General features: G+C 36.4%; 1 pseudogene; it reads right to left on the reverse strand.

The window, feature by feature from the left end:
* Positions 1-13,474: 13,474 nt before the first annotated feature.
* Positions 13,475-15,021, reverse strand: LOC144283017 (tubulin alpha-1A chain-like; annotated as a pseudogene).
* Positions 15,022-16,566: the final 1,545 nt, after the last annotated feature.

Genomic DNA, 16,566 nt, shown 5'->3' on the forward strand with positions numbered 1-16,566 from the left:
ATCATCTCATCTTATTAAAAATTGTGTCTATGCATAGAGAGGATAACCTTAATATGAAACATGTTTTTGGTGGAGAGATTATTAGCATTTTTACTTCCTTCTTTGTGTTCTTCTGTATTTTCCTCTAATTTATTTTTTTCCAGGGGAAAAAATGGTAGTATTTTTAAATGGGATTTTGTTCAATAGCAAAAGTAATTGATGTCAGCACTTTCTTTTTAAAATAATGTTTTCCATGGGTGCCTGGGTGGCTCAGTTGGTTAAGCAGCCAACTCTTGATTTCAACTCAGGTCAAGATCTCAGGCTCCTGGGATCAAGCCCCACATCAGGCTCCACACTCAGCTGGGAATCTCTCTCTCCTCCCCCTGCCCTTACCTCTGTGTGCTCTCTCTTGCTCTCTCTCTCTCAAATAAATAAATACATCCTTAAAAATAAATAAAGAAAAGAAAATCATGTTTTCCAGCCCTTGCCCAATCTCACTGTTCAGTTGCAGAGCTAAAGTTTCTGTCTTCACACTTAATGATGCTCCCAATCTTGTGTAACCATCCAGAACAGGCTTTGCTGGCTAGGCCACGGCGAGGCAGCCAGTGCCTGGAAACAGCCACCTCCTGCTTGGCAAAGACACAGGTTCTAGCCACAGCTCTTCACTAAATTGCCAATGAGACCCGGGCAGAGATCTTTCTGAGCTTCAACTCCCTCTGCTGTGAAGTGGAGATGATAAAGCCTGCTCTGTTCATTGTAATGATTCTCTACAGGGAGCTGGCGAAAACAACCTATTGATATACATAAAGCAATAAAAATAATAAAATATATACAAAGAAATATTGAAGGGTTGTACAAATGCAAGTTGATGATATTTATTATATAATCACCAAGCTCAGAGAGGCAACCATCAACTGTCTCATGGAGACAAAGAGAATTAAATGATTAAAATAATCTTTCTTTAACCCGTTCCCCCTTTGAACTATCACTTTGAGAAATTAAATTGGTCAGAGCAACTAATTAATAATTATCTTTTAGGATTATAAGCAAACTGTAATTCCCATGAAAATGGAAACAGAGCTGACTCAACATTGTTGCTGTATCTGCCCTTAGCGTATGCGGGGACCTGTCAGGCTTGCTAAGTCACTTGTTATCAACTCATGGAAAGAACACAATCCTTTCTCAGGGAGAAACAGTTTCAACAAGGAGAACATAATTGTCATAATCATCATCACCATATTCACAATCCACAGACAATTTATAAAGTAGCCATCATAAATAAAATGTCAATTGAACAAAACTACTGAATAACCAAATACATCCTCCAATACTTCTTTTCTTTAGCCAAAACATTTTACAAGAAAATAGTGATATAACAGTGGTTTAAATACCAGAAAATGTAAGCATATAAGAGCAAAAAATTCTGTTTTATCCACTACTACATTCCCACTGGCTAGAAATGTTTTTCAAATAAACTTAAAGAATTCATTTTAACTATAAAATCATATATATTATTATGTTGAGGCATTGCAAGACACTAGATCATTGAAGAAAGTTTTCTTTAAAGTCAATACTTTTACGGCACCTGGGTGGCTCAGATGGTTAAGGACCTGACTTGATTTTGGCTCAGGTCATGATCTCAGGGTCATAAGATCAAGCCCCACATCTGGCTTAGGATTCTCTCTCTCTCTCTCCCTCTGCGCCTTCTCTCTCTCACTCTCTCTCCTTCTAAATAAATAGATAAATAGATAAATAAATAAATAAATAAATAAATAAATAAATAAATAAAATCAGCTTTCTACTGATCGAGAGTAAGAACTAAGACTTTCTGTGATGGGTGAGGGCTTTAACGTGTTATCTTTCCACTTTCTTCTTTGAATCAGAAACTATTCAGAATTCTACAAATTGACCTGCCCCAGATTAATAAATTCTGATTAACCAAAGGTTTGCTTGCCTCTTCTGTTAGGATATCTCACCCCAATATCTTTCACAGTGGAATTCCTCAGGAAATGCAAACTGATGAGAGGTGTTGGGGAAAGTCTAACTTAGACTTCCATCTTCCACAAAATATATGTGTGTATATATACACACACTGTATTTTAAGTCATTCCTTTAGTCCTAAGTACCTACTTCTTTGTACATAAATCTATGTTTACACGTGAATCTCCCACTTTCCCAGTGTTCTCTAAACTTCTTAAGGACAGAGAACTTCCTTTTCCTCTGTATATGTCCTGGGACAACACAAATACAAACATTTTATAGAAATCATAAAGGTGAGTAAACATATAAAAAGGTAAATAAATACTTAGAACCCAGCACTTGAGGTCTCCTGGACTCTAATTACATAGAGATTTTGTCAGTAACAATGAGTATTTGAAATTTAGGATGGTTTTTTTTCCTGCTTTTCTTGCAAATTTACACCTTATATCCAAAAGGAACACATTAAGAGTAGCGAAGTTTTTACTTGCCAACAACTTGCAGATAACAATCTAATCTGTGCTTAATATTTTTGCTTCTCAACATTTGTTGAGCTCGTGCTATGTAAACAACAGCACCATGTAGCTTGCTGAAGGGTAAAGGGGAGAAAGAGAAGAAAAAGGATTGTTGAATAAGACAGGGTTCCAGCCCTGAAGAAGTTAGTAAGAGAATTCTGTAAGTAATAAAAATCCAACAGGACAAGTTTGTGTGTGCACAGGCCAACTCTATACAGTTGGGAGATTTACAAAAAGCTTTCCAAAACAAGGGATATGTAAGGATGGATCTTGAAGGATGACTAGGAGTTTGACAGGCAGTGAAGGAAATGAGCATTCTTGGCAAAGAAAACAGTATGTGAAAAAGGTAAAGAAGAAAAGAGCAAATATTTCTAATGACTGGAATTAGAATGGCTGGGTACTTTTGGTTCCCCTCAGCACTCACACAATATGGAGCACTTAGCATCAGTACACTGACCCAGTCGTTTATTATAATCCACTAATAGATCCAATAATTCTTTTATTTTGATCTTTTATTATGATCCATTTATCTCAAGTCCCACCAGACTTGAGAACAGGTATCAATGAGCCCTGATTTTCATGTCTCCAGCACTTTGTATAATATCTAGCTCATAATAAACAATGCAATATCTTTGTTACTTATTGTACAAACACTAGATCTCCACCAGTGTAGAAGTAATAAACATCTACACTCCATCATCATTTTAATGATATATTTAAATAACTATTTCTATGACAGTACAATGTGTACCTTTATTATTCTCAGATGCCTTTAGAATAATTTTATCATGTGTCCTAGAATACAATGTGCTTAAAAAAATAGATTTCACTAGATGTATGAATTAATTTGGGGAGAGTTAACATGCTTAATATATTAAAACTTTTAAAATCACATGACAAGAGACACTTCATTTATTGATGGCTTTTAAAAATCTACTTTGTAAATCTGTAATTTTCTTTAAATGAGCTATGAACATTTCCTATTAAATACATTCCACATATTTGAATTTTGTATTTGTAAATAAGACCTATTTTTATTGTATTGACTAGTTATTACTGGATTGTAGGAGAATTATTAATTTACATATTTATTTTTATAGCCTATTAGTTACTGAACTTTTTATTAGTTGTAACAGTTTTTCATTAATCCATTGAGGTTTTTTGAGTAGATAATCATCTTATCCACAGGTAATACTAATTTTATCTCAGATGCTACTTTATTATTTCTTTTTCCTGTCTTACTATGTTGAATAGAAATCATAGAAAAATGTTAAGTAATAGATATATCAGGACTCTTTGTCTTGTTTCAGTTTCTATAATTCCTCCTATTTTTGCCCAGTGATTTCAGATAAAAAGGTTTTTTTAACTAATTTCCTATATTATCAAAAATAGTTGTTGGATTTTATCAATTACCTTCTCATCCACGAAAGCCATATGAATTAAAGCTAAATTGATTTGTACTTTGGAACATTTGTACAATTAAGAACCATTAGGTATAATTATAATCACTTGTCCTACATATAGAGTGGCCAGAGAACATGGGCTGTGTCCTTTTTTGCCTATATTAGCATAGTTTGTAGCATAAATCAAAATCTTCACACAGAGGTTGTCTGCTGAAGGGGAGTTACGTTATTACTTCTTTAAGGGGATGAAGCACCAGCTGTGGAAAGTTTGGTTAGTGCTACAGCCAAAATTTAAAATATGGCAGCTCAATTCCCATGTGCTCTTACCCAAGGGTAAAGGTCCTGGCGTTATGCAGATTTATTCCCTGGACCTATGGATGGGGACACAATGCAACAATTCCTGGCATACAATAGGTACTAAATAAATATTTGTTGAATAAATAATAAGTAAAAAAAATATTTAAGTTACAAATGTTACTTTTTTGGAAATAGCTCCAGGATCCTCCTTTAAATTTTGCCCATAATTTCTCATCAATTTAATTTTTACTTGTAAAATTAAATTCAGACATTTGTTCTTGTAGAAAATAATCTATTTTATCCAGACTTTTTACACATATTAACTTCACAGCCTAAAAAATTACCTCCCTGAAAAAGAGAAAGATATGTAACCTGTTTTGCTATCTTCACTTAAAGATGAATTTGATGATCCTTCCCTCTCAACCCTACCCCTGCTTTTTTTTTTTTTCCATTTCTAAGGGGGTAGGGTCTTTAATTTAATCTTTACTTAATATTTCTAACTTTGACTGTAGGTAGAGAATGTAGCCGGTATACTTTTTTTGCCTTACTGAGATTATTGTGTGATTAGGGTTTATAAATATTTCAAGTGTAGAGCAAAGTGAGTGTATCCTTTATGGCATATAATCAATAACTATCAGGTCTTTTATTTATGGTTACTCTATGATGCTCCCCCTCCCCTTATCCTCTTGTTTGCCTGCTTGATCTAACAAAGACGTGAGTGAAAGATGTTTATGGAAAGAATACTAAGCAAAGGAATGAATGTAATTGAACAAATTAAGGGGTATATGAACAGAAAGATCAAAAGCTAAAAAGCCAATTGTAAGACATGTGTTTATTGATAGAAACATTTTTAAAATGGTTTAATGATGTCTAACTTTCTAATATGAATGAAATAACAAGTATTTATAATCCTGTAATCCTGGCACAATGAAAAATGATGAAGAGTAGGATTTTTAAAATATTTTATTTATTTATTTGAGAGAGAGAACATGAGCAAGGTGAGGGATAGAGAGAGAAGCAAACTCCCTGAAGAGCAGGGAGCCCCATATGAGGGGTTGGTGGCCTCTACCCCTAGACTTCAGGATCATGACCCAAACCAAAGTAGACGTTTAATGGACTGAGCCACCCATGAGCCCCTGAAGGGTACTTTTAAAATTTGTAAAAATAAAACATGATAGTGATTACAATCTCATTTTTAAAAACCTGCCTGTCATGGAGAATTAAAAGAAGGCAAGTGATTTCAATTCTGGCTCGGTTACGCAGCGGTAATATTTTGTCTTCAGGAACCCATTTACTCTCTTCAGACCACTTTATCTCTAAAAGGGAGTGTGTAAGTTGCGATAATAATGCTTATGAAATACCTAACACTTAAGAAGTTCTCAATAGGCTCATATTTTCAGGAGTTAATTTTTCATTGAGATTTATATAAATGTAATGGTTTTCAATTCTCAAATATTTTAAGGAGAAAAAAACAGTATATGATACTGCCATCTGCCAAGGTTATTATTTCTGACTTCTAAAAATCACCTTGGAAGTTTGCAAAAAGGAGGCAGTATTTATTGTGTTGTGGTATTCAGATTAGTAGAATCATGTTACCAGGCCTTTACTTATTATTATTTTTAACTAAAAACATATTTTATTTTATTTTATTTTATTTTATTTTATTTTATTTTTTTCTAAAAACATATTTTAGTAGAATAGTCATTTATCTTTGAAAAATACAAGCAGTCATCGGCTGTAAAGAGAAAGCATGTGTACCATAAAAAACAAAGGCAATGTTGATACTTTAATTAATCAAAACAGAGGTATAAGTATATATGAAAATACAACAGTGATTACTACTGGCTTCTTACCTTTGGTTGCTTAGGCAATATATCTGTGTCTTCTAGGAACGGAAGTCAGTGGTGTATCCAAAATAAACAGGGATATAGTGTAAATCTTGACATTGTCAAAATCCAGTCCTGACTTTTTTAAATAATAAATACGTTGATCTTTTCCCTTTCTTTAGACATGTGCAATGGCTAGTTTTCCGAATCATTCCCAAGGAAAGAAACAGTTCTGTGGCATTGTCAAAGGAGGATTTTCATGTGTCAGTATTGGATTTGCGGATTTAAATATGGATGAAAATAACAGCAACCAAATCACCGTTATCCTTAGTTTGACCCCGGAGCTTATTAATATGCATAAGAGTTAGGGATAAAAGGAGGTTGCTCAGAACTACACCTCTCAACAAATCTGAAAATAAAGCCTGCTGGATTTTATTAAAGTTACACTATCATTCACCCAGGGTTATAATCTTGAAAGAATTTTTACAAAGTATGATTACATTTCTAAATACAGAACCATCATATTAAAAGCTATTAAAGTACAAATAGGGTACATTTGTTTATTCATTGATCTGTTTATTGTGTATTTTGTGAAAGAACTGCATGTGTGAAACATATCTGGTCAAGAGATAAAACAGGATGAATCTGAGCCTCCCTGAAAGAATAATTCATACTTTAGCCATGCAAAAAACATTAAGATATGCTAGTTAGCACCTAAATGTTATTCCGATGGCCTAAAAATAAGTTTCCCTATGAATTTTCAGTGCAATATTTGACAATTTACGTAGTCACAAAACTTTGGCTTATGACTGAACATTCATGAACAGCATGAGATAAATACTGTCTCCATTTAGCAAAACTGCTTTCATTTCAATCTATCAGTTCCAAAAATACATCATTCTTTCTCCAGGACTTGGGGTATTTGTTCTGCTGACTAATTAGCCATTAAACAACCCAAGAATGTTTACTGCTTCAGTTAAATGGCCTCAGCACCCAGTGGGCTCTGAGGCTCTCAAAAGGGGAGAGAGCCTGGCAGTGCCTGGCAGAGAGAATTAGCTGACTACTGAGTACTCTCTTCTTTTGGAAAGTTGGCTTTTGGGTTCTAAAATTTTAAAAGTAATATTTAATTTATAATTATAAAAGAAAACATGTTTCATAAAATTTAGATATTATAGAAAGGAACAAAGCAAAACTGAAACGTGTTTACCTTAACTCATATTCTTATCATAATCAAGATGAACATTTTGGTTTATACTCTCCTATATATAGTTTTTATACATAATCATTCTGGCTTTATTTGATATTATATTACTATTTTTATATCACTAAACATGTACTTAAAATGTCCTTTTGAAGACTGCATCATATTCTATCATATTCCACTATTACATAATTTATGGGTTGATTTCTCTTTCATTGAACATTTTCCTCTGGTCTAAATTTTTCAAAAGGCCTGTTCTTATTTTTAAATTTTTGTGTACACCTGTGAATGAGATTACTAGATTAAAGTGTATTACCATTTTTATTACTTCAAATTTGGATAGCCAGTATAATTTCCAGAAAATCTGGTCACCTATTTGACCCCATAACATTACGTAAATGACTATCATTTATAATTTGTTGACTTCTTTCGATTTTTCAATCAGTATGTTACCAAATATACTATTTTAATTTATTTTTCTGCAACTTAGCTAGTTAAACATATACCCTCTAAACTATTAGAATGAATGTTTTTGATAAATCCACCGTGTTACAAACTTTCTTCAAACTAACCCATGTAACCACTTGGGTCACAATTGAGTTTCATGCTAAAATGTTATTGTGTCAGTCTCTTTAAGCAGTGTTACATAATCTACTTAGGAAAATCAGCCCCTTGCTTTGCAAGACACTGGAAGTATCTTAAACCCATCTTTATGAAATTAATTATAAATAAAAAGCATGAAATGGTACTAAATGTTAAAATCACCCACATAAAGGACAATAAGTAATGATGAGATGCCCAGAGAGAAATCCTCAAGACAGGAATTCAACTTTTCTCAGCCCTATATAAATGTTTGAAATCCTCACAGTCCTATGAGGTAGAAACTATACCTACTTCATTTTACAGAAGAGGACATGAAGACTTGGAGATGAAGTAATTTCCCTGGGGACACAATGGCTATCATCTTATCAGAGTTAGCTGGGATTTATACTGATAGGGTTCCCACAGTTAGCAAAACAAAGTATAAGTATATCCCAAATATTGCATGAGACAAACTCACTAAACTAAAAACTATTTGGTGTTCATCAGAAATCCAAATTTAACTAGATGTTCTGTTTGGGGTTTTTTGTTTCTTTTTTAATCTGGCAACCCGGCACCAAGTCCTATCTGACTCCAGAGCACCACACTGCCCTAGTGTCTGGAAGGTAAAAGCATGAAAAATCAGTGTAGATCACCCATTTCATCAATGTGTCTCTAACAGCAACAGCAAAAAGCATTGTATATTGGAAAGAAAACATGCATCTGTAAATCCCTTAGCATATTACCTGCACATCAATAGTTTTTTTAATTATCACTTTTTGTAGTCTTACTATGCTCTTCACATCTAAGAAATTTTCTCCTTGAAACATTTTGGTGGGTTTTTTTTTAAAGATTTTTTAAGATTTGTTTTTTTAAAGATTTTATTTATTTATTTGATAGAGAAAGAGCACAAGCAGGGGGAGTGGCAGGCAAAGGGAGAGGGAGAAGCAGGCTTCCTGCAGAGCAGGGGACCTCAGGATCATGACCTGAGCCTAACAGCAGATGCTTAACCGCTTAACCAACTGAGCCACCAGGGGTAGGGTGGGGGGATGGGGGCCCTCCTTGAAATATTTTAAATGTTTTTAATCATCCAATGTAGAGCTATCATTGAGGAAGTTTCTCAGACCCTCTGTGGACCTTCTTAACATTCTCACTAGATACTTCTTCTTGGGAGTAAGGGTTTTCAGAAAATTGCTACTAACGTGGAAGACTCTTGTTCTTAAATCTAGTGTTCACTTTGCCTCTGCCTTTTTTTATGCCAATTATTGCTACCCACTTTTGGGGGGAGGCGGTTTCTGTGACACCATGCTAGATTTAAATGCAGAGGTTTCGGATCACTGGCCTGAGTTTGAATCTCAGCTCCACCATTCACTGGCTCCGTGAGTGAAACATCTGAGCTTCAGTTTCAGTTTTCATGGAACAGATATGATAATATCTTGCAGATTTGTCATGAGCATAAAAATGAGCTCTAGTAATATGTAGAATTTATTTTAATTTTTTTTTTTTTTTTTTTTAATGATAGTCACACAGAGAGAGAGAGAGAGAGAGGCAGAGACATAGGCAGAGGGAGAAGCAGGCTCCATGCACCGGGACCCCAAAGTGGGATTCGATCCCGGGTCTCCAGGATCGCGCCCTGGGCCAAAGGCAGGCGCTAAACCGCTGCGCCACCCAGGGATCCCTAGAATTTATTTTAGACCCAAGGCATAGTAAACACTTGATAAGGGGTTGGTATTATACTTTTTAAAAGACAAGTTGCAGAATTAGGGTTTATTTTATAATAGTTTGTTGTCATGAAGAATTAGGGTTTATTTTATAACACTTAGTTTGTTGTCATGAAGTTGCCTGGTTTCTCTTAAAAGTCAAAAAGACATTTTTCTGGGTAGGAAATATACTTGGTCTAATTAGAGCAATCTTTTTCTAGCCCTATGTCTGACGTGAAAGACAAAACTAAAACAAATACACCTAAAAATAAAACAAGATGACAAGATTAGGAATCTGTTCCCATATAGAGCCATGAAATATTCATTTCCTCATGGGTTGTTTCTTATTTAAAACTTTCTTAAATGATTTAATGAGTTAAATAGTCGGAGCAATAATTCTAATAAACACTTCTTCCTCTGGCCAGCTTGACTTCCCGGTTGACATCATGGAACTTCAGAGAACTTGTAATTATAAAATAGCTCTTGCCCCAGTGAATTTTAATGTGAGGTCGTCGAGCGCAATGGCCAAGCAAGAATTCTTGAGACATTTACGTGCCACTGACTGAGTTTATGAAAGAGCTTGGGGGACAGGACCCTTGGGCGTATTTTGCTGTGTGAGGCTGGTGGTTATGGACTCAGTAACCATAGGGAAGGTGGCCTGCAGGAGTATCAGATTACAGAAGTTTCTTCGAATTTCTTTGAATTTCTACTCCTAAAATGACTTTTGCAAGATTCCTCTGGTGCTTATCATTCGGTTCAATATTAACTATTGGTGAGATACAGAGGCAGTGGTGAGACCCTTAAAGAATGTAGCAAACAACACATATTTGATCCTCATCCAAACTATGCAGGCCTTGGGTCAGCCCTCTAGGCTGAGATTAAACATCATCCTGCTTCTGTTCCTCATCAAAGCCCTCAGTCTCACCCCCTCTCTTTCTCTATCTCTTTCTCTCTCTATCTCTTTCTCTCTCTATCACACACACACACACACACACACACACACACTTGCACATGAAATTCTTTACCTCTTTGCAATGACTCATTTGTTTTATTTCAAATGCACCTCTCTTTACTGGCTCTCATACTTCTTTCTTGTGCCTTTCCCACTCCACAGCCATAATTAAGGGTAACTGAGTTATTTCTGGTTCTTGGGATAATGCCCATTAGCTGTGTTGTCTAGAGAAAATGACTTAATCCCTCTGAGCTTCGGTTTCCTTATCTGTAAAATGAAAACGTAATGCCTACCTCATTAGGTTTTTGTGAAGGTCAATGGAGCAAGGCTCTAGCGCATCACACACTTCTGGTGCACATGGTAAATGTGCTCTCACTTTCCTTCACTTTCCTCTAAGCTTTTGGATTGCATCTAAACAGGAGCTTTGCAGCACATGGCTGAGGCTTCCCCTGTCGTCCCTATGCTGTCACAGGGCCCCTGGTAGCCAGGTACATGCAGCCAGTAAACAACTAACTTGTGTAAAGCTGTAGAACCATTATTTACGCCTTGTTTCTAAATAATGTATCATATTATTCCAGGAAAGCATGATCAAGTGAAATAATTCATTGGTTTTATTTTTTAATGAAAATCTGTATTTTATGTATAGAGCTCCTAACACTGTGAAATGATAATCCTTTAAAAAGGCATAGAAATTGTTCGAGTTTTGATTCGTTCATTCAACACATGAACGACCCACACTGTGCTGGGTGCTGTTCGAAGGTCTGGAAGCACACGCAAGGCTTTCCCTTGAAGTCAGTACACAGGAGGGAGGTGGGCCAGAGAAGGGATGTTTACAATACAAGGTGATCAAGATCTGAGGAGGCACTTACAAGGAGCCCTAAGATTTAAGGAGGAAAGGAGCTGGACCAGAAGGCTGCCAGGGGAAATTATCTCTGCTGAAATTGAAGGTATGTGGGAATGTTATTTTTGCACCTAAAACATACATACTAGGATATTTTTCTGATTTATTCAAGCTGGAAAGGGTTAAGAGTGTGTTTTATTTTGTTTGGTTTGGTTTTCTCCTCCAAAGTGTGATTAGCTTGACCTAGTCTATCTATCAATGGATTTCTTTTCCTGGGACCTGCAGTAACCTTGACTGGTGGAAAGAACATAGCCACATTGGATTATCTGTTTAGTAGGCTACTTTTAGTCTGGTTCTGGGAGTTGCTTTGTCAGCTCCCTCTAATCTTTATAATCCTATTTAAACTGCCTCTAACTATAAATGCTCATTTGCATGACATTGACTCCCGTATTTTCATTTCAAAAATCATGTGATTTGAGGGATTCTGAATCTTGACCTTAAATTACTAAAAATTTGATATCTCTCTTCCAAACCACCAAGACTTTTAGCCAGAGTGGTCAGTGATGTCTCGTCAACATTTATAACCATAATAATCAGATGTTATGCAATTAACTGTTTAATGTTCGCCTTCCCTGGAAGAACTGTACACTCCATGGAGGCAGTGACTGTGTCCATGCTGTTCATTTCCTGTATCTCTACTGTCTACCGTCATTCTGTAGTAACTGAAATTATAAGGCCTCCTCATAAATTATTATGCAATTTAAAATAAATAAAATATCTATTATTATGTCCAGATTTAACTGACCTCAAAAACTTATAGAATTTTGATTAATCCTCTTATGTATAAGAAGGTGAGTAAAAGAACTTTAACATCTATTGTTAATAGTTGCTTAGAATATAGGAAATAAGAGACTTTGCCGTCAGACTAATGTAGACTTGGATCCTTGGTCTTGGGCAAATTATTTAACTTCCCTATGCCTCTGTTTTTTCATAGCATAATGGGAAGACTTCTTTTTATTAGGTTATGGTAGTTAGAGATAATCTACATTAAAATTCTTCCTATAGTGTCTGACACAAATCGGGTCCTCAATCATGTAACTATTAAGATTATTACCATTTTACTGAGAAATAGTTCCTGGAGCTTACTATTAATTAATAATTTACTGTTAAAGTATCGAATATCTAGGTAAACATATAATTAGATAAAGAAAGACTCAAAGGGATTCAGAGTAGGAATGAATTTCTCATGGAGAAGTGGATGGTTGTACCAGAAGATTTTAAGTCTTTTAGGTAAATATTAAAGCATTTCAAATATTGTAACTTTGTGCCTTCCATATGCTGGGATTTTTGCAGAGTCTACAGTGGAAATATTGTTTACCACCCTTCCCAAAACTGGCTTTGGATTCAGCTTTCTCTGATAAGCCAAATCATCTATATGATACGTAACTTTTTAAATTTTGTTGCTGTGCCACTTCTTCCACAGGCCTACCCCTAACATCAGGACTGAGGCAAGAGAACAAATAGAGGCCTACATACCACATGCCTAAATACTTAAAATTGAGTTAATAAAGTACTAAATAAAACGTGTTTTGTTTTTACCTTGAAAAATGTAACTTTGGGGACGCCCGGGTGGCTCAGGGGTTGAGCGTCTGCCTTCGGCTCAGGGTCCCAGGGTCCTGGGATCGAGTCCCACATTGGGCTCCCTGCAGGGAGCCTGCTTCTCCCTCTACCTGTGTCTCTGCCTCCCTCTGTGTGTCTCTCATGAATAAATAAAAATCATTTTTTAAAAAAAGAAAATAAAAATGTAGCAATGTAACAAAAAATAATGATCAAATCTGTAAAATGATTGTTTCAATGTGACTGAAACCTGGCAAAATGTTGAAGACAACTAGATTTAATTATTGCACAGGTCTGGGTGGGTCTGTTGATGGGTCAGTTCATATTAGTAATAAAATAGAGATATACATAAATGATAAGTTATTATATATTATATATAATTTTTCTGTCTTTTCAGAAAAATTACTAAATGCCATATAATAATCAAAAGTTTACATTATTAGTGTTCTATTGACAGGAGGGCCGAGTTAGATAATACTTCTTTTCTTTCTTTCTTTCTTAAAGCATTTACTTTGAGACATGATGGAAAAATCTTACAAGTACAAATGGAAAAGTAAAACATGATTATAGTTAATAGTGAAGACAATCTAACCAGGAAGCTTTAACGTCTGTCGGCTAATGTGGAAACTAAAATTCTGAGTGACATGCTGCAGGGCTGAAAGGAATGGTAATTCATACTCTTCTCCTTCTTCTCCTCCCTCTCCTTCAACAGAATCCATACAACCTCCTCATAACCTTCTCAAGGGCAGCCATGCCCTCATGGGCCTCAGAAAACTTTCCTTCCTCCATGCTCTCACCCACATACCAGTGAACAAAGACATGCGTGGCACACATCAGGTCAAACTTGTGGTCCAGGCAAGCCCAGGCCTCAGCAATGGCTGTGGTGTTGCTCAGCATGCACACAGCTCACCGTACTTTAGCCAGGTCTCCACCAGACACCACAGTGGGAGGCTGTAATGAATGCCAACTTTGAAGCCCATGGGGCACTGGTCCACAAACTGGATGGTACAGTTGATCTTGATGGTGGCAATGGCAGCATTGACATCTTTGGGAACCACATCACCACAGTGCAACAGGTAACAAGCCATGTGTTTACTGTGGTGAGGGTCACATTTCACCATCTGGTGGGCTCTCTCAAAGCATGCGTCGGCGATCTATACTACTGAAAGCTGTGCAGGGTAGCTTTCTCAGCAGAGATGACAGGTGCATATATGGCCAGAGGGAAGTGGATGTGGGGATAGGGCACCAGGTGGGTCTAGAATGCCATCAGATCAACATCCAGGGTTCCATCACACCTGAGGGAAGCAGTGGTGGAAGAAATATCTGGCTAATAAGGTGGTTAAGGTCAGTGTAGGTTGGGCATTCAACATCAGGGTTTCTATGACAGATGCCATAGATGCCTTCATTGTCTACCAGGAAGGCTCAATCAGTGTTGCAGGGTGGGCAGTAAGGAGTTGCAGGGCTCAACTACAGCTGTGCAAATCTGGGGAGCTGGGTAAATGGATACCTCCAGCTTGGACTACTTGCCATAATCGATAGAGAGATGTTCTATCAGCAGGGAGATGAACCTGGAACCAGTGTCCCCTCCAAAGCTGTGTAAAACCAAGAAGCCTTGAAGACCCACACACTGGTCAGCTAGTTTCTGAATTTGGTCCAAGACAAGGTCAATGATCTCCTTGCCAATGGTACAGTGCCCTCAGACATAGTTATTGGCAGCATCTTCCTTGCCTGTGATGAGATGCTCAGTGTGGAAAAGCTGGGAATCGGTGCTGGTGTGAACTTATCAATGACTATGGGTTCCAGGTCTATAAACACTGAAGAAGGCGTTGATGGTGTGCTTGCCAGCACCCATCTCACTGAAGAAGGTGTTGAAGGAGTCATCTCCTCCTTCAGTGGTCTTGTCACTTGGCATCTGGCCATTGGGTTGGATGTGTTCCAGGTACTAGAGTTCCCATTGGGCACTGCTGATCTGGAAACCAACCTGGCCAATGTAGATGGAGATGTGTTCATGTATAGTAGCTGCTTCATAGCAGGTGTCGTGACAGGAGCAGACACCAATCCCAGTTATCATCCCTGACAAGCTAAGAGTCACAGTAAGTAACACACTCAAGTTAGATCGTACTTCTTGAGTCATTGTAGAGTTTATATCGTGTTATTAATTTCTGTGTGGGCAATCTTGTGCTGTTTGTCAATACAACTCATAAAATGATACTTATATTCAGAAATGAATCATAAATTTTAAATATCATGTTCAAACATTGCATTTGGCTCCTATAAATCACCTATACTATGGACTTAGCTTTGGTTCCTGACAATGTAGCTTGACTCCAGACTGGACAAAAGATATGAAACAACTTCAAAATACTAGACAACAGACAGCACAGGCATGTGATACTTGAGAGAAGGAAAGAAAATGAGTTGAACCCTGTCCAGAGGTAATTTCTGAACTGTGATGGAAGAAAAAGGAAATCAGGCAGAGCCTAATGGTCTTGCTTAGTTGAGGAGGCTGAAATATGGTCTTGGAGACCAAACTGACTAGAATTTACAGAACAGAGTTCTAGTGAGGAGGAAGCTATGCAGAGAAAGAGCTCCAGAAATCTGCAGAGGGGTCTTCTCAAGTCTTTGATGGAATAAAATAAAACATCTTTATGTCATTTATAAGAAATGGGAAGACTCCTAACTCTGGGAAATGAACTGGGGGTGGTGGAAGGGGAGGAGGCTGGGGGGTGGAAGTGAGTGGGTGACGGGCACTGAGGGGGACACTTGACGGGATGAGCACTGGGTGTTATTCTGTATGTTGGTAAATTGAACACCAATAAAAATTATTTTATTAAAAAAAATAAAGAAATGGGTTTTTTTAAGATTTTATTTATTTATTAAAGAAAGAGGGTGTGTGAGTTGAAAGGAGAGAGAGAGAGAGAGAGAGAGAGAGAAACTAAAGCAGACTTTGCACTGAGCACAGGGCCCAATGTAGGGCCCAATCTCATGACAGTGAGATCATGCCCTGAGCCAAAACCCAGTCAGCTGCTCAACCAATTGAGCCACCCAGGAGCCCCATTTGTAAGAAAGGTTTTAAATATAAAGATAAGTTAAAGGTAACGGGATAGAAAAAGGCATAACATGTAAACTCTAGTAATAAAAGAACTGATTTTGCTATATTAATATCAGAAAAAGTAAATTCAAATAAAAAAGTATTACTAAAAATAAACAAGAACATTTAATAATGATTAAAGTGTCAATTCATGAAGAACATCTAACAATCCTACTTGTTTATGCATCTAATGACAAATCTTCAAAAATTCATTAATCGAAAACTGACATCATTGTATTTACAGACAAAGTCACAATTATAGGTGATTTTAACACTTCTTTCTCAGCAACTGATAGAACAAATGTAAAAAAAAATAATAAAGTAGATTTTGAGCAACAAATTTAACCTGAATTTTATGTAACACTATACCCAACAACTGCAGAATATAAACTCTTTTAAATTTTACTTGGAACAAAAATAAATGAATAATTTAAATAAATAAATAAATAAATAAATAAATAAATAAATAAATTTTACTTGGAACATTCACCAAGATAGGCCATATGCTGCGCCAGAAGCCAAATCTCAATAAATTTCAGAGGTCTATCAGTATAAAGAATATATTCTGTGTTCAAAACAGAATTAAAT

Source organism: Canis aureus, chromosome 14, assembly GCF_053574225.1.
Source record: "Canis aureus isolate CA01 chromosome 14, VMU_Caureus_v.1.0, whole genome shotgun sequence".
NCBI lineage: Eukaryota > Metazoa > Chordata > Mammalia > Carnivora > Canidae > Canis > Canis aureus.